The sequence below is a fragment of the Chrysemys picta genome, chromosome 15 (genome assembly GCF_011386835.1).
Source record: "Chrysemys picta bellii isolate R12L10 chromosome 15, ASM1138683v2, whole genome shotgun sequence".
Classification (NCBI taxonomy): domain Eukaryota; kingdom Metazoa; phylum Chordata; order Testudines; family Emydidae; genus Chrysemys; species Chrysemys picta.
The window spans coordinates 9,159,294-9,177,883 of record NC_088805.1 but is presented as its reverse complement, the minus strand read 5'-3'; the positions used below and the strand labels follow the sequence as shown (position 1 = coordinate 9,177,883).

The 18,590-nt window shown below is 51.5% G+C and overlaps 1 protein-coding gene and 1 long non-coding RNA gene across 2 annotated transcripts in view; one reads left to right on the top strand and one right to left on the bottom strand.

Annotated features, from left to right (window-relative positions):
- Window positions 1–3,923: 3,923 nt before the first annotated feature.
- LOC122172460 (uncharacterized) lies at window positions 3,924–9,841 on the bottom strand. Its single transcript, XR_006172801.2, has 2 exons — window positions 9,254–9,841; window positions 3,924–4,841 (listed from the first exon to the last, which is right to left on the bottom strand). It is a non-coding gene; the product is annotated as an uncharacterized LOC122172460 (long non-coding RNA).
- The window catches only part of NOS1 (nitric oxide synthase 1), a 141,164-nt gene continuing 131,598 nt past the window's right edge, over window positions 9,025–18,590 (top strand). Inside the window, exon 1 of the mRNA XM_065568303.1 lies at window positions 9,025–9,214. The gene's annotated coding sequence lies outside the window, so the exon portion shown is untranslated. The remainder of the gene's footprint in view (window positions 9,215–18,590) is intronic.

Sequence of the window (18,590 nt, the reverse complement as noted above, 5' to 3'; positions counted from 1 at the left end):
CGGCACGGTGGATCCCAGGTCGGAGACCGGGTGTGAATTCCCAGGAGGAGTGGTAGGTCAGAGGGATTTTGCTCTTTAATTTCTGCGATGGAACCGGTGCCACCTGGTGAATGTGGGTTATCTGCTGCGCCCACACTCCCCACTGCATGCCCTCTGGTGTTAGACTGAAGAGGAAATACAAGTACCCGCTTTAAAAGCTGTTCCTGGGGAACCGGGCTCTTCTGGGAGGGTGGAGAATCTGTTTGACAAAGTGATAAGGGAGCACTGTTGTGGGAAAGCAGAAGTTCTAATCTCCCTTCTGACACTAAGTCCTTCTGTGGCTGTGGGCAAGGACCTACATTTCTCCTGCCCCGGTTTCCTCCTCTGTAGCTTGGGGGAGTAAAAACTTACCTGTCCCCCAAGGTTCTAAACGTGTGAAATGCTTGGTTGAGGAAAAGTAGCTGCACCGGATAAAGGACTAAAGTCTGCAACTTGAGACACAGCATCATGCAAAGCCCCCGGGCACTCGCTCTCTTTGAAACAATGCAGGGATGTTATTAGCATGGGAACTTCAGCGGGCATTGTGTTTACTCTGGAGGATCCTGTTAGTGCCGGTCTTCCCTGATACGATAATTGCAGTGTTGCTGCCCTAGCAGGAGCTGTGATTACAGCGGCGTTCGACAATGGCGGCATTGTTTTGCCATTGTAACTTGTTTCCTTTCCCAAATCTCCTGTGCTTTCTCTGGTATCGGAAATAAACTCGCTGCTGAAGGAAAATCCATATTGACTTGACCCCCCAGGAACTTGTGTGACTTGGATTATGGCGCCCTCAGGACCGCTCAGTGGAGTTCCAGCCTTGTCCCGCATAGCAGGCTCTTGTCATCTTTCCCTTATCTACACCTTGGGCCAAACGTATCCTAGGGTAACTCCATTGTCACTCCAGGAATGAATGCAGCCTGGTACACTTACACCACTTGCTACTTTCCACATTGGTCCTCTAGACAGCCTGTAAGTGGAGCCGTCAAAGTCTCCTGCTCCAGCTTTTGTTTATTGCCCTTGGACTCTCTCACTGGGTGTTTCCAGCATGTGCCGTGGCTGGGCCAGGCCGTGAGAACTCCTCTTGTTTGTGTTTAATTACAGCTTTTCCCATCCACGCAGCTCAAAGTGCTTCACAAAAGTGCTCCTCTCACCTGCTACCAGGTCACACAATGTGTCAGGAGACCTGGGTCTGGACTCCCAGCCCTGTGCTCTAGCCATCCTGCTTCCCCTCTTTTTAACTTATTACTAAAGCTGTGTGAAACCCTCGCTCCCAGGACAAGCCTTATACAGAAGCATTAGATTCTGCAGAGAGCTGCTGGTGGCTTCTCACCCTTGAGTGTGTCCCCGGGTATTGCCTTGCAAAGAGCTGGGACTCCCTTGCCCAATCCCATTATTTCGTGGAGGCACGGATAGAGAGGTGCAGGCAGTTGTTTAAAGTATTTCCTTCTCTCCCCCAGCTCCCCAGGCAAAGGCAGAAGCCAGGGCCCCTCGCTGTGAGGATCTGGTATCAGGACAACACCATTGTGAAGCCGAGCGCTTGAGGGGGTATGGGCTGTGTTCTTTCACGCATTGGCAGAGCGGTTGTACAGTATGTTTGATGCCCCAGTGCTTGTTCTAGCAGGGCACGTGCTATTCCCGTGCGCCAGGACCTGCTCAGCTGGTGGATTAGCAAAGCCAGGGGGAGAAGCGGCGGGCCAGCGAAGAGCCCAAGCCCAGATCAGAGGGCAGGCAGCTTGCTGGCTGATCAGGCTATTGAAGTGGCGTGGCCACCAACCTTCTAACAGGATTGTTGCTCAGAACGTCTCTGAAGTGGAACAGAGCTGGTCCCACTTCATGGGAAATGGCCAGCGCGTCGGCTAATGCTGAATCCAGCCAGTCAAGCGCAGAGAGCGGCTGCTATTGGATAATGGAGTACGCCGCTCAGGCTGGCTCCCCACAATGTGCATCCCCCCAACACCCCTTCACAGGCTCCTCTGGGCCCTGGGCCCATTCTCCCCACCTGCCTCGGGAAAAGGGAAGAAGCTGCTTTTGACAGTCACTAGCCCAGGGGTGGGCAAACTTTTTGGCCTGAGGGCCACATCGGGGGTGCAAAACTGTATGGAGGGCCGGGTAGGGAAGGCTGTGCCTCCCCAAACAGCCTGGCCCCCACCCCCTATCCACCCCTTCCCACTTCCCGCCCCCTGACTGCCCCCCTCAGAGCCCCCGACCCATCCAACCCCCCCCCGACTCCTTGTCCCCTGACTGCCCCTTCCTGGGACCTCCCACCCCTAACCGCTCCCCCGGGACCCCACCCACTATCCAACCCCCCTGCTCCCTGTCCCCTGACTGCCCCGCCCCCTATCCACAGCCCCGCCTCCTGACAGGCTCCCCGGGAGTCCCATGCCTATCCAACCCCCCCATTCCCTGTCCCCTGACCCCTATCCACACCCCCGCCCCCTGACAGGCCCCCCGGGAGTCCCATGCCTATCCAACCTCCCCTGTTCCCCGTCCCCTGACAGCCCCCCCCGAACCTCTGTCCCATCCAACTGCCCCCTGCTCCGTGTCCCCTGAGAGCCCCCCAGGACCCCCTGCCCCTTATCCAACCCCCCCGCTCCTTGCCCCTTACCATGCCATTCAGAGCAGCAGGACTGGCAGCCACGCCACCTGGCCAGAGCCAGCCACACCCGCTGCGCTGCCCGGCAGAAGCTTGCAGCCCGGCCGCCCAGAGCGCTGGCGGCATGGCGAGCTGAGGCTGCGGGGGAGGGGGGCAGCGGGGGAGGGGCTGGGGGCTAGCCTCCCCGGCCGGGAGCTCAATGGCCTGGCAGGACGGTCCTGCGGGCCGGATGCGGCCCGTGGGCCGTAGTTTGCTCACCTCTGCACTAGCCCCATCCTCCATTCCAATCTGCTATAGCTGCCTCACCCTGCTTTTCCTCTTCCTCGTCCACTTCACCCCATCCCTCCTGAGTGCCTCTGCCATCCTTCTGCCTGCCCCATTCCTACCAGCCCCTCCGTTCCGCCACGCCACCCCCTTCCTCGTCTCCCACTCCCAGCCATCCTGCATTCTGCACCTCCAGTGCCACCACCTTTCTCCTTTTCCCGTTCCCATCGCCACCCTGCCTCCTCTCACCACCTCTTCCTGCTCAGTCCATGTGCTCTTTGCCCCTGGGGTACCCCGATGGGCGCCCAGTGTCGGCGGGGGCAAGTTCAGGCTAGATGGGATCCCATGGCTCCGAGAGGAGGAGAGCCATTTTGCCAGAAGTCATGACTGTGGCTCTCCATGAGGCTATTCCCACAGTATGTGCTGCAGGAGGAGGTTGTCCTGGTACGGGGGAGGGGAAGACAGCCCAGGAAAGGAGGAAGAAAGGGACACTGAGGTAGAGAGAGAAATGATGGGGTTGGACCTGCCAAAGGGCAGGGTGCAGAGAGGATGATTTGCTCAATGCACTGGTAGGTATACGTCTGGCTCTGAGCTTTAATTTCTCTCTGGATTTTGCTTTTATGTTAACGCTGCTGTGTGCCCTGCTAAAGGAAAGGGAATCCTGAATTGCCCCAGGCTCTGAGCTTTGGAGCTGTTGGGCATCCACCACTGGAGCTGGCTCTGACTTTCACAGCTTGAGTTTCTTCCTCTAATTAGCTGATTTATTTTTTTTAACCCCACCAAGCACAGGGTTGCTTGGAGACCTTGGTTTAGCTATGATGAGCCCAGTGTAAATGCCAAAATGGATTAGATTAGCCAGAGTTGACTGTGCAAGTCAGACCTGGGTTCAGAATCCAAACGCCTGGAAGTTCAGATCCGGAGTTTGGCGCAGATCCGCTTCTGACTTAAACAAGCTATTTAATGCAGAAGGGAACCTGATAGACAAGCTGTGCCCCTGGGCTCTGGTATTGTGTCTGTCACTCCCCGGCAGGAAGCTTGTGAGTGCAGATTTTAATTACTAACTTTATTTTCAAATCCAGTGTGTACAAGTCCATATGCAGGGACCAAACAGAATGGCTCTCCCTGTGTGAGCTTTCCCTTGAGCTGTGCTACCTGAATATGGCATTGCTAATTACATCAGTATAAATAGAGCCACAGAGGTGACCTGAGCTGGAGCTGGGGTATTTTCCAGTGGTAGTACACACAGTCACAAGCATCTCCTATTAAATGACCTCCCATTGCTCAGCAGATTCGGTTTCTCCCATCTCTATTTTTGTATTGCTCTTGTGTAACCATTTTCCACTCCCACCTGTGGACTCCAGTAATTGGAGCCAGACCTTTTGCCACTTGTTTTGGGAGAGGGTTGTATATTCAGGACATCTTCACTTTCTGAGTTGTGGCCCGGGCAGGATGTTGAAATAGGTTTCACGCTTTCTTGCAGCACCCCAGAGAAGGGTGAGACACACCGAGCGCTCAGATAAAATACGCACGATGGCAATAATAAAACATCACACCCCCTTGTACTAGAGCAATTGCCGTGTGGGAATCCTTTCTTCTCCGCAAATAGATCACAAAAATAAACAAAGGGAAAGTGTTTTGCATTTCCTGTTGGCACGTCTCATGCCAAAGGCTTCACAAACGATGTAGCTAAGAACCCTGAGATGCAGCCTCCTGTGGGATGGACAATGGCCACCCCGAACACCATGCTGCGCGACAGTGTGGAGAGAGGAAAAAATGTTCAGCTTCTCAACCGCTACTTATTTGTCCGTTTCTGTTTGGGGCAGAGATTCTCTTCCGTTCTGGGTACATCTCCTACTAGCACAAGGAGCCCCCGGCCTGCGTGGGACTGCTGCATACAAATAATAATGCCAAGGCTGCTACTGTCCCTCCCTTGCTCTTCTCCAAAGTTCCCTGGGAGCCTTGGTACCTACAAAGAGAAGACAGGAATGTGTTTCTTAAGGTCTCTTCTGAGAGGATCCCCTCCTCCATAAACTGCTTGGAGCACAGCGCATCTGCCTTTGTAGGATAAAGGGCTCAGTTAACCCAGCTGGTATTTGGATTTGTTGCAGGGTGGCTAGATATTTGAAACCTGCTGTTTCAGCCAATACCCCTTGAGCACTGAATGAGCGAACAACTAGCGCATGTACCATGAAAAGATCACTGGCAGGGGGCTGGAATTGACACCATGCTTTACAGACCCAAGGCCTGATTTTTTTTTCCAAAGGTGCTGAGCCTCTACTGCTCCCAGCAAAGTCCATCAAACCTTCCATGGGTTCCAGCAGGAGCTGGCCCAAGGGACCCAATCCCTCAGGGGACAAGCATCTTCCTGCTCTCAGCTCCCACTGAAATAAGCAGGAGTTGAAGGCACTCTGCACCTTGCAGGGCCGGGCCTAAACCTACCAGCCACTCCCCGCCCTGAAGCGCTTGCAGTCTCAATAAAAGACAAGGCCCAGGTGATTAATTGGCACAATAAGAAGCCTGAGAATTTCAATAGCCAATTCCAAGCCGCCTCTCTCTGCAGATACTTCTGAGACACTTGGGGCCAATGAGATCCCAGCACATATGGAGCAGGCTGTGTAGCCATGTGTATTGTTCACTCTCGCTTCTTTCCCCCTCTATTTACGCTCCCCATGTTTTACCCCCTCACAATCTCGGCTCCCCTTGGATCAGCAGCTCTCTGCAGCACTGCCTCACTCGGGATCAGTTTGTATGTTATTGGCTGGGACCTTGGAGGATGTCACGCGATGGGTTCTACTGCCAGCTGTCTCGTCCTCTCTGGTCTCAAGAGACGTGGGAGCGTGTCAGCTGAGTCGCCTTCTCCTCTTCCCCTGACCCACGTGATGGCCAGAATTCACATGACTGCTGCTGACAGGTTCTAGGCCAGAATAAATTATCCAGTGAAAGGTGGAGGGGCAACAACTAAACTTGGAGAGCTTCTGCTACTTTCCGGCTACCTTGCTTCCGGTCTGAAGCCATGCCTGGTGCCTGTGCTGAATGATGTCACACAAGGAAACACCATTCCTGAAAATTCCTGAGTGCTCACTGGCTAATTATGGGATGACGACTACCCTCAGAAGTAGGACTTTCAGAGGATAAATATGGATGTGCCAGTTCAGATACATACATACCTGGGTTAGGTCAGGCGTTTGTAGATAGCTGGTTGGCTTGGCACTGACGCAGAACGTATTCGCATTAAAACATTGCAGTGGGACAGATTGCTTATTTCAGGCTAAAAGCCAGCGACTTTGGAGACTATTTTGATGGGGGCAAATACAAAATCTTAAACTGCCAGATTGACCAGGAGGCAGCTGACATATGTGCAGCAGATCTGGGCTAAGAAGTCCTCAGATGTCATGTGTTTGATGAAATCTGCCATTTTCTGTCTTGGACTGATTTTTATTCATTGTTTGAAATGATTTTCTCAATCATTTCCATGCATGAAATCCTGACTTTTCAGTTGTTCTGATTCAGCAAATCAGGCCCAGGGCACGTTTCTTTTCCCTGGTTGGCTTAGCATCACCCTGCTGTCCAGGGTGAGGAATCGTGATTAAGAATTCAAAATATTTGCAGTAAATATATCGTTTCCATAAGCCTTCCATCCGGCTAAGCAGCTTCTTAGGGGAGGGATAGCTCAGTGGTTTGAGCATTGGCCCCCCTAAACACAGGGTTGTGCGTTCAATCCTTGAGTGGGCCATTTAGGGATCTGGAGCAAAAATCTGTCTGGGGATTGGTCCTGCTTTGAGCAGGGGGGTTGGACTAGATGACCTCCTGAGGTCCCTTCCAATCCTGAGATTCTATGACTAACCACAGGTGGGGTTGACGGGAACGTGTAACTATTCACTGGAGGTTTTTAAACAGACACAATTATTTTTCAGTGTTCACTGCTGTAGGATGCCGTAGTAGGGCCTGACTGTCTCTTCTGTTACTACCATTCTAAGCTGCTGTGCTGTACCTAAAGGAGCCAGCGTCCCAGTAGATGTGGCCAGCCAGGAATTGCCCTGCATGGAGGATGTGGCTGGGGAGAAGGGGGTGGGGCCAGGGCGTCTCTCTGCTCCAGCTATTCCCAGCTGCTGGAATTGCTCCTTGAAGCTGTAGGCAGCCTGGCTTAAGACAGGGTGGGGGTCAACCTCAGGGTTGTAAACAGGTGTTAGGCTGGGTGGTTGTGATTTCCTTTCTCATATTGTTAAAAGGGGGGGGGGATGAAATGGGGGGTCCGAGTATGAAAAAGGTTGTTAGAGAATCCCTGAGGCTGCTTTAACCCAATGCCAGGGACTGATTCCCCACCATCTGGCTCCAAAATTGGGGAACTTTGAAAATGTGGCCCATGGAATCTCTTCTCCTTACCAATCAGAATGTCAGTACTCTCAGCAACTCTTACCCTGTAATGCTGCAGTATCCACTAAGGAACAGGCCTCATGCATCGTTAAGAGCAACTAAATAAAGACCATGCTCTGGAATCAATGTCTCTGAAAATGAGCGTGGTGACTTGCCTCACACTTAGCTCACAGCGGGCGACCTTTGTCTTGTGACATTTCATTCCATTGCCACGATCTCTGGGCTAAGGGCCCTGTCAGCTAGCAATGTGACTGCCTTGTATCATGCTCTGCAGAATTACCTGTCTCGTTCGCTCTCCGCCATGTGTCGAGAGCCGGGCTGGAACGGCTGCTGATGGAGAAATTAGATGCGCGTGATCACCCTCTCTCCACCAGCAGTGGTGGTGTAGGACTGGGTAAGGTACCCCCATTAATGCTGGCAGGCCCCAGAGGCTGGGTTAGCCAGGATACATAAGAGAATTCCTGCTGTTGCCGATGCTCCATTATTTACAGGCAGCAGAGAAGTGATTTATCTGCTGTATGGTTTCCTGGGTACGGGCTCGGGCAGTCGTTAACCGATCTATAGCTGACAGTGCTCCGAAAGAGGCTTGGCAACAATTCTTTTTAAAGATCAGTGGTTTTCTTTAGGAACCAAACTGGCACCAACTCCAAACTGCAGCCTGGAGCCCAGATTCTCAGCCCCTGGGGCCAGAGCAGCAGAGAAGGTGAAGGTTCATTGAAGCCACCTTTGTGCGTGCCATATTTTGGGGTGGTCTTTGGGCTGCTCTAGTTTAGGTTCTCTTCCCCATGGCCCCCCTGTGGGATGCCGAGAACAGCTGGAGTGCAGTGCACTTTGCCCATGGCATTGCCCCTTCCCACACCCATAACGCTGGGAGCTAAGGAACAGGGGTAACACAGGCACCGTCCCAACTCTCGAATGGCCAGGGAGACCCCTTGCCCATGGGGTAGCATAGGGGGCCTTTACCATACTAAGCCCAGGTCAATGGGACCCAGGCTCATGGACTCAGGCGTCTAACCCCACTCTTGAGCGTCCGCACTGCGTTGTAAAGCTGGGTTCACAGTTGCTGGGTCTCACAGCTCTGGTAACGTAGTGCAGTACGGCTATGGAGCCCTTCTGACTCCGCTCTGCAGCCTGAGCTGCGGCCACACTGCAGAACGACAGGGCTGGGAACACCACAGCGGGACTTGGGCTCTGACCCGCCCATCTAGTGGGGCCCCAGGACCTGGGTCCTGAGTCAGGCTGATCAGTGTGTGGGCCCAAGAGGGGCTTGGGGTCAAGCCTGAATCAGAACCAGGGCTTAGTGCGCAGTGTAGACATGCCCTTAGGCAGTCACTGGGATTCAGGCCCTGTGGGCGGCATGGGTGTGGCTAACTCCTGATGCATTAAATGGGGGTGCTGGTGCCGTTAGCCCATCGCCAGGCATTGAAGAATCACTCGTTGGGCTCGGCTCTCGAAGGGAAAGCCTTTCTGGAAACGCACGAGAAAGATCAAGCTGGAGGAGGGCCAGCAGCATCTGAGGCGGGGAAAGGAAAAGGCACATTTCTGTAAAATGTGTCCAGATCTGCTCTGGAAACCCTCCAAACTAAAGGTAATGGTGGACAGGTCCCAGGGAAGCGGGAGAAACCCAGAGCCTTTCCTTAACCCAGTGGGGTTCCTGGGAATGCATAATAAAAGCCAGGCTAGAAAAAGAACAATTAGGGCTGGGGGGTGGGTGGCACACCCGTCCCCGGGCAGCCTCTGGAGCCAGCAATGCAGGGTGAAGGCACAGGTTGCTGTTCCCAGGTGGTGTCAATTAATCCTACTTCATTCAGAGTAACACAGGCAGCGAGGCTGGTGAGGGCTCCTGCTGATTAATTACCACTTAGCCTCCAGATGGGAAAGGCACTGCTAGAGCTGGGGTGAGACTGAAAGGGAATGCGAGAGGAGATGGCTGGACTGGAGCGCCGCTTCAGAAGGGCAAGGCGAGTGAGTACCCTCTCTGCCAGTATTTTACAATCCCATTACCTGGAGCTGGGTGGGCTTCCCCGGCTCGGCACGGGTTGGATAGTCTAAGGCAGGCTCGAATTCCCCGGGTGAAAGGCTTCATGCCGTTCCTAGGAGCGAGTCCCCCGGCGGCTGCTGGGACCCTGAGGTGGTCCCTTGATGTGTGGCCAGTGCGCTGGTTTGGTGAAGTTCCAGTCTCTCTCCGACCTCCCCCAAAGTGCCAGGAAGGAAGGAGAATCCACGGTGCTCTCCGGGGTCTCTCCTGAACTGTGCTGTGCTGGCGAGGCTCCCCTGTTTTAGGAGCTGGGATACCTTGGCAAGGGCATTGCTCGCTGTGCTGCTTGGAGAAAGACAGGACAGCCAAGTGGTGGAAATTGTGACAAAGTCTCAGACCTTCCCTAAGCGATTTCCCTTTAAGTTTGGGCTTTGCTAGCCTCTAGGTTTGAGTGCTGGGTTGTTTGTTCTCTCTGGGCAGACAGGAAACGGTCTGTGTGTTTCATTTCCAAAAATAGCCCAGGTGGCTCTGCCAAGGGTCTTTTGCACCCAAGCTGTCTGCTCGCCAGCAAATGCAGCGCTCGCTGTTGTCTGTGTTATAAATCCTGTGTGTGTGCGGGGGGAGGGGGGATTGCTCTCCATAGCAACTACCCTGCTTCCCAGTTTGCATCTGAAGGTCATATTATTTATTTATATTTTTGCTTGTATTTAGGTAGTGCCTAGGAGCTGCAGGAGTGGGCCGGACCTGGATTGTGTGAGGTGCTGTACAAATGGGTTAAGTTAGGCCTGATGATGTGTGTCTTTTGGCTGGCATTCCCCCTCCTTCCCACCACACCCCAGAGAGATCCCTGGGTACTAAACCATGGTGCCAGCAGTTCCAGAGGTTAGGTGAGACGGAAGGTAATTTAACCCAAGCTGCACTCTTCCTGCCATCTGTTTGAGACCCTGAGTAAGAGAATGTCAGTGTTCTGAGGGCTGCTTTTACCCTCTGGGTCCGGGCCTCACACAGCTGGTCAGAGTTCTTTGAACCCCTTCTAAAGGGAGAACTGTGCTACCATCTTAGAGATAAAGTTCTGTAGAACACGGCGGTAATTCAGATTGTAAGCTCCTTGGGGCAGGGAACTGGCTTTTGTTCTGTGTTTGTACAGCTCCTAGCACCATGGGGCTCCAAGATGCAATGTCAATAGAAATAATATTCCTGCTACAGCATTTTGTAGGATGGTTCTAAAAGCCTGCAGAAAGGAGATCATTGTGTATTAAAGACTATAGGCTTCCATAGTGATTTCTGTTCAAGTTCTGTTGAACACTATTGGTTTCATTCCTATGAAGATAAGCAGAGCCCTCTGAAAGGTAGGCTGGAGCAAGTACATGCCACGTAGACTTCGCCTTTTTATTTTTCCCCTTGGAATCTCTTCCTTTTTCTCATTCTCCCAGGCAGGATGGTGTCCGAGAGCAAGTCAAGCTTTTAAAGTTTGGGTGGGTTTGGAATGAGGCAAACAGTCTCCCTGTCCCTAATTCAAGCAGTTAAACAGAAAACGTAGGACTTCGCTTCCTGCTTTGGTGTTCGGGCTTCATTTGGCGCTGACCTTCCCCCACTGCCTGGTTTTCATCATGCAAACGGCAATTTGGGTCCGTGCCACTAGCCCAGTCAGTGCCATGGGAAATGAACCTCGGAGCACTCTCGGGTTGTGAATTGGGGGGGAAGCCAGTGTTTATTCAGGGAGAGAACCTCCTGCAGCCTCTAACCATTCCCAGGGCCAGGTGCTCTGCTGGCTGGCCTGGCCAAGGAAAAAGCTTTCCTTGCTCAAGGCTGTGAGATACTTTGCTGGACTATGCCAGGGGGATGGTGGGAGGGGGCAGGATGGGTGGAAGTCAGGGTGAAACTATGTTGTGCAGCATGGAGGCTGGCCTCACGTCCACTAGGTAAGTGTGATACCTGAGACTCCGAAGGCCAACCTTTCCAAGGGGCCTGCAGAATATGCACACACCATTTGCAACAAACCTATCTTCAGTGACAAAAACCTGCATTTATTAACGAGTGTTTCTATGGCATCCTTTTACCCAGGGATCTCAAAGCACTTCACAGACACTAAGTGAGTCTTGACACATCCCTGTGAGGTAGGTGGTGGTCTCCCCATTTTGTTGGCATCCTTTTGTCTGCAAGAGATGGTGGGAACCGCAGCCTAGGCTGTAGATCGTTTGCAATGTCTCGTGTGACTGAATAGTCCAATCCGAGAGTTGCATGATCTTTGGCAGTTATTGCAAATGTCTGTGTTTTGGTTGGGAGCTGCTTGCTTCCTACGGGCTCTTTTCTCTTCAAAATGTAGGCGCCACTTGTTACAATCCCAGTAGTGAGGATCAATTCCAAATTCCTTCATATCTCACTTGCATGTGTCTTCATAGCGAAGCTTGGGACATCCTGTTGTTCTTGTTCCCTCTGATAGCTCCCCATGCAGCATGTCCTTGGGTATGCGTCCGTCTTCCAACCTACTCAGATGGCCTAGCCAGTGCAATCATCTTTGCTTGAGCAGGGCTGTCACATTTGGTAAATTTGCCCTTTGAAGAACCTCTGCGTTGGTGACTTTATCTTGCCATTAGGTGTTGAGTATGTGGCGTAAACAACATAGGTGAAAATGGTTTAACCTTTTCTCCTGATGAACATTTTACACATGGGGAAACTGAGGCACAAAGCAATTACGTGACTTGCGCAAGGTTACATGGCAAGTAAGTGGCCTAGATGAGAACCCCAGTTTTCATCGTTCCTGGTCCTGTGTTAATGTATTCCTCCCTTTTAATGCCGGGGCCTAGTCAGTCACTTAGGTAAAGGAGCACAACAACCCATGTGCTTATTGGTTCCCTTGAAATTCTGTGGAGGAACGCATGGATATCTACCCCCCCACCCCACCCCACCCCAGAAAATCTGTCCCTTCAAGTTCCCTCAGCTGGTGTATGAGCATGTATTTATGTATGATACAGATGGTGGCTAAAATGTGTGTAGGCACCGAAATAGTGGTGCCATTGTGACTGCTGCAGGGAACAGGCTGTTAGCAGCGTATCGTGTTTCAATTGCCAGCGCTATTTTCAGGGATGTAAATCTCAGGATAGTACTGCTCCTGGGGCAGTGGCCTTCAGGAAAGTTCTCCTCCCAGGAGCAACTGTGTTTGTTTGTTTCTGCAAAACTTGGAGGTCGCTTTTGACTCCTTTTCACACTCCCAGAACTCCAAACAGGGGAAGCTTGGATTCTAAACAGTAGGCACGTAGGCTCTGCAATTTGGATCAGATCTTCACAGACTGATATCTGGCCCCGGTAGTGGCCTAACCCGATAGGTACATGAAAAAGCAGAGGGTTTAGGGCACGTCTACAGTGCAAGTGAAGGTGTGATTGTCATACAGATGGCAGCCATCCCTGTGCTAGCATTCATCTAGGGAGCGTGGGTAACCATAGAATAGGCCTGGCAGAACAGCTAGCAACCAGAGAATATGCCCAGGTTCTCTAGAGGGTTTGTACACTGGCTGCTAACCTGTGCTGAAGTCACTACGCTATTATCTGTGCTAGCTAGATTGAAGCTGGCATGGGTAGGCCTACCTGTGCTACCTTCACTCGCCGTGTAGCCATGCCCCCCGCCCCCCAGCAGTTCCAGGAAACTGATTGTGTGGGATTTGCCCACCTGAGTCTACTAGCAAAGAGCAAGTGCAACGTCTGCTGATGTCCCATCCCAGGAGAGATGGGAAACCCGAGTTAGCAATTCCCAAGAGGCCAGGTTCAGATCCCAGCTGTGGGGAGTGCTTGATTGGAGCCCATGAGTGTACTTCAGTCAAGGCTGCTAATAACCAAGGGCCAGATTCTAACAGCCAGGGGGCCTGGAACTGCCCTTGGAGCGATGTGGCATCGGCATTGGGCCCGGGATTGTGCACGAGCGCAGTTGTTTGATGTATGATGCTGGCTGGGCATTCAGGGCCCATGTGATGAAGTCAAACACCAAGAGAAAAGGTCAGGCCTGGCCTAAGAACGGCTGGGCCTGCTCTGTGGTGCGTCTGTCTGGGATCCCATCTGTTCCGGTTCTGCTGGAGACGCTGCCTTGACGTGCAGGATGGGCCTGGACACGCTCTGCTGCTTGTTCACTGTACATTGCCCGGGGGTGGGGGGGGCTGGTGTGGCTGGGAGGGGGAGATGGGTCAGTCTGATTGTAGGTGTTGCTCACTAGGATGCGGTGGACCAGGGTTCCCTGCCCTCACCCCTAGTCATAAAGGGAAACGCATTCAATTGCTTTGTAAACTTTCGGCAGGGCCGGGTCGTATGCTCCTTATTCATGCAGTGTCCTCTGACGTCAACAGGGGGTCTGCCCTGAGTCCAGAGCGGCCTGGTCTGGCCTGTAGCATAAATCCCTCTAGTCTCTGCGCAAATACATTGTTCCATTCCTTTTTTTTTTTCCACAGTCGGAGACAATAACTCTGGCCAGATAAGAGCGTGTGGATTGTTCGGTAAAGCTCCAGGGGTCTCCTTTGCTTCAACCTGCCAGGCAGGTGTGGAGTGCGGATGACTAACTAGGTCCCAGTTCTACTGATTGCAGGGGCAGCGTTCCCAAAAGGAAAGTCACACCTGGCATGACGCCCACTTACAGAAAGGAACACAATGAAAGAAAGGCTGGCCGCCACTGGCTCTTGCTGAACTTGGGCCAGCAGCAACCTCCAAGGCATCTGAGCTGCTCCCTGCTTCGAGAGCTCTCTCTGCTCCACACCCACCCTTCGAGATCTGCCACTCTGGGTGCACCTGACTACCAAGTTGATGTGTGGGAGTCCTGCTGGCTCTTAAACATGAGTCTCCCCCACACTTGATGTATGGGCCAGGGGCGTGGGAGCCCTTATCTACTGGTGCACCTCGCCATAAGATGCCTGAGTTGCTCCCAACCTGAGGTCTCTGATTAACACCTGATTTTTCTTTCTCCGTCCTGCTGAGTGAGACGCCTACTCATTCTTGAACCTGGGTCTCCCATAGTACCTGGCACTCATGCCTCACCGTGGAGCTGACGCATTTTGTGTGTGAAGGATCCGAGTGCTACAGCTTTGTACTGTGGCAGGGCTGGTGGGAGAGGAGGTGGAGGGAAGAAAGTTTCCACAGAAAATCTAAATAAAAGGCTTAGCAGATCCCTGTTGTAATGTGGCAGGTTATTACTGGTGTAACTGGCACAGGTGCTGCCCCAGGGGGAGGGACAGAGGAGCCACTCTGTCCCCATGGCAGGAACCCTCATGCGTCCAGCCATGTTTCCGAATGAGCACCCGTGACCTGAGTGAAGAAACCAGCTCTGCAGGGGAACGAACCGGGCAAAGCCTGGGGAACAATCTCACTCCCTAGAAATTGACGCCGTCTCAAGCGATGGGAAGCCCAGCTCGCACCACCCAGGGGTGCTCTGCGGGGAGCTGTCAGCGCCCCGGGCAGTTGTGGTTGATTGGGAACCCTACCGCACTCATGTTTGGGTGCAGACACCACTCTGGCGGATGTGCCCCTGTGGAAGAGAAGCGCGCTTCTCTTCTTTTCAAGTGTGCCGGTTACACAACACAAGACAAAGTCAGTTTAAGCTGCCGTGTCAGAGGCTAAGAGTTCTGGTTATAGAAGGAAAGCATGGCTTCAGATTTGGCTCACACAGCCCAGGCGTGGCTTCTGGGGACTTCTAGGCCCATCTTCTTCTTTATGACGGTAGTGCCTAGGGACCAACCAAGAACAGGGCCCTGTTGTCTAGGTTCTGTACAACCAGTAACAGATAGTCCCTGTCCCGAAGAGCTTATCATGTAAAGGGATCAGATGAAGGGTAGGGGAGAGGACTACAATGCACAGGCAGAGAGGAGAATACAATAGAGGCAAACGTTGTGTTAGTGTCACAATTCCTTTTGTGTATCTAGTTTTGTTTGCTTTTAATTTCTCAGGCCTCACATTGGATTTTCAAAGAATCCTATTAATAGGCCAGTCTACTGTGACAGTTTCCGTCATACCTAGTTTTAATCTGGTGTCTTTAACCCATCGATCTCCAAAGACTTGGAAAAACAGGGTGTCGTTATCCCCATTCTACAGCTGGGGAAACTGAGGCACAGAGCAAGGTCAGGAGACGTGCCCAAAATGACAGTGAAGGTCAATAAGAACTTGAAGCAGAGCCCAGGTTTGCAGGTGAGTGACCTGTCTGCTGGACCATGCTGCTCGGTTCCTTTCCAGCCTGCACCTCCGAGGCCTCCTTCCATTATTCATGAACTTGTCTTTATATATATATATAAAATTGTCTTTCAGGTTAGATGAGGGGGGCAATTATGCTGCTGCCCATTGACGCGCTGTGGGGGCGAGAGTGGTGATGTCAGGTCTTTTCACTTGTCTCTCAATAGGGAAGATGCCAAACGCTCCCTAGAACGCCTGCATTCAATTATGAAAATTACCTGCTTTAAACCTATCTGTTATGCTTTCCCCAACTCCCTGGTTTTTTCCATAAAGCTGCTTCATTATGGGTGATATTAACAGACTCAATCATCCCCTCCCTTGAGCTCTCGGCTGGGCAGCTCAAGGAAAAGAAGGACCTGGAGTTTAAAACCAAAACTCTCAGAATCTCACACACCCGCCTAAAAGGGTTTTTTTTTTTTTAGGTTGTTTTGAGTGTGTTCATGTGCACTGTATTAAAGATAATTAGCCCCTTTGATGTTGTGTTTCTCTGACACGTAGTGTTCAGAGGGCTCTACAAAGGGGGTTGGGGCTGTCGTCGTGAATTTCTGTGTCTGAAAGAGCCGAATGCATGGAATTCGATGGCTCACACACCGGATAACTCGGGGGGGGTGAGGAAGAGACATAGGGCAGGTAAGATCTGTGATGGTCTAAAACATGCTGCAAAGATCAATCTTACATTTATTTAAAGGTAGAACCTAGTGAAAGCTCTTCAAGCTTTGGTTTAACTGGTGCCTCGTAATGAGGCAACCGTGTAACTGGTAATAATGCAGGAGCCTGGTAGCACTTCCTCCTTACCGAAGGTAAGACCGAGAGTGTGTCGATTTTAGTGTGTTTGTCTGCAGCAATCTAGCCCAGCAGGACTCTGAACTAGCCTGGCAGAGACTTAATGTTTCTAACCTCCGCCCCTGGCGGAAGAAGGCTATGCTGCTTGTGGGATCCAGAGCTACAGCACTCCTCTCTGCTTAGCCCATGTCCTGACTAGGAACACAGGTTGTGTTTGTAGAACGTTTTGGCTAACTACTGTGGTTTTAAAAGAAGACTTTGCACCTAGTGTAGACTGGGCAACAAGTGATTTTGTTTTTAAATGTGGTCATCCTTAGGACCACAGGAACCGTAGTGAAAGACCATCACCAAGGACCCTGCAATCTAACTAGGCAAAACAGACAGACAAAGGTTGGGAGAAAAGCACTGTGATTGCCATTTGAGTACGGGGAACTGAGGCACAGTGACCCCGTGGCTCAGATTTTCCATTGCCTTGCACCTTGTGTAGCCCCTTACACCAGTGTAAAATCAGACTGGTAATGAGAGAGACCAGTGTAAAGTGGGTCCAAGTGACCCCCACAAGGTGCAGGGCAATGGAGACTCTGGTCTTGGGTGACTTGCCCAAGGCTAGCCAGAAGTCTGGAGCAGTCCATCAGGTGCCTCAGACACAAGGCCATTAGTCTGGAGAATGAAAGTGTCCAAGGGAGCATTGTTCATAGCACAGTAACCCCACAAGGGCCCCATCCGTCTCTGGGCTAGATGCTGTTGGCTCCTTGTGTGACATGTTCTTACAGCTGTCTTCAGCAGCAGCCCTAACATGACCACTTCTGGTCTCAAGTCTGCTACCCAGCAGGGTGCTTCCTAAATCACCTGGTTCAGGGAGCATGCAGCAATTTCAACCCCAAAACTCTTGATACCCACTGCGAAGGTAATCAGCATGCTGACCTAGCTTTTCAGTCACCAACTGAGACACAGGGGACAGGAGAACGCCGAGGTCCCCAACGCAGATTCTATCAAGGAGCAAATGGTTTAATTAATGCGGTGGCTCTAGGATGCATGCTAATTCCCTGGGCGAGTTTGACTTTGGAAAAGCAGGTGATGTACTGAAGCAGTGGTAGCTGCATGCACCTCTCTGCTATCTCTCACTTTGTGGGCAACGAAAATCAATATAAACCACTTTGAGATGCGCAGAAGCGATTGTTATCTCTTGATTGAGTTCAGGAGATAAAGTCCAAAATGAAATTCCTTCACCACATGAAGGACAAGCAAACACCTTCTGTGGTCTTAGGAGGGTGGGACTCATTAATTGGGTATATATATATTTTTTAAAACCACCAACACACCTCTTTAACTAATATTCCCTGATAACTCTGTTTGAATGGAGACTTTCGTTAGCACATTCCTTAATTCTGATGCTCAGACAGACAGAAGTAGGGGTCTAACATCAAGGCTACATGATATACCCATGCTCTTGACTATATTAAAAAAAACAATAATAATGCAAATGAGTAGAGTGAAGGTTAAGTTGGGGGTGCAAATGCCCTGGGGAGATGGTGAAGTAGGATATTGCTGGCTGGATAGCTTAACTGCTTGCTAACACATTACTTCAACGTTTTAGCGGTGTGTGTAATTGGGAATGGTGATGGTTTGTCTGTGTTTTAAACATAGCAAGGGGGTGTAACACTTGTGCCATTTGCCACTGGTTAATATCCCTCCAAAAGGAGGTGTGCTCCGTTTCTGTTTGGCTGTCTGCAATTTGCAGTGGATTTGCTGCCCATTCTGGCTTGCTCTTCCGGGGATATGCAGAGAGCTTTGGACTCCTGGGCTGACAAGCCAATATCCTACATAAGAACTACACGTTTCAGCACTAATCTTCTCTCTGACTTTCAAAGCTTGCATCGGGGATAACTTACTGCGTGTAGTTTTTAGTTCTTTATATATAATCATCATTCATCCTGACGGGGGGGCCAAACACTTCACCATCAGTCCAATTCCGCCTTAGATGGGCAATTGCTGCTAACGTAATAGGAGTTGCCCCTGTGTATCTGAGAACACAAATGGGCACTAAAGATATGAGACTCTTTTCATCCGCCTCTTAAATGCAGCTTTCTTTGGCGTGGGAGGTAATGGCTGTGTAGCAGTGCACAGCCAATGCTACCCAGCCATATAAGCTCTGCACTTGAAGAATGCTACAGTGGGCTCTCACCCCATAGAGATTGTAGGCAGACAGGATGTTGTCACCCACCCTGGAGTGAGGCTAGAACACCGGAACTCTCGTCTCCGAAGAGAGATGCATAAAGGTAAATTCTCCCAGGAAGTCCTAAAATACTGAAGATGTTTCTCTCTGGAGTTATGAGTCAGCACGTCAGGTGCCTGGAAAATGTAACTGTTCGGGGAAAT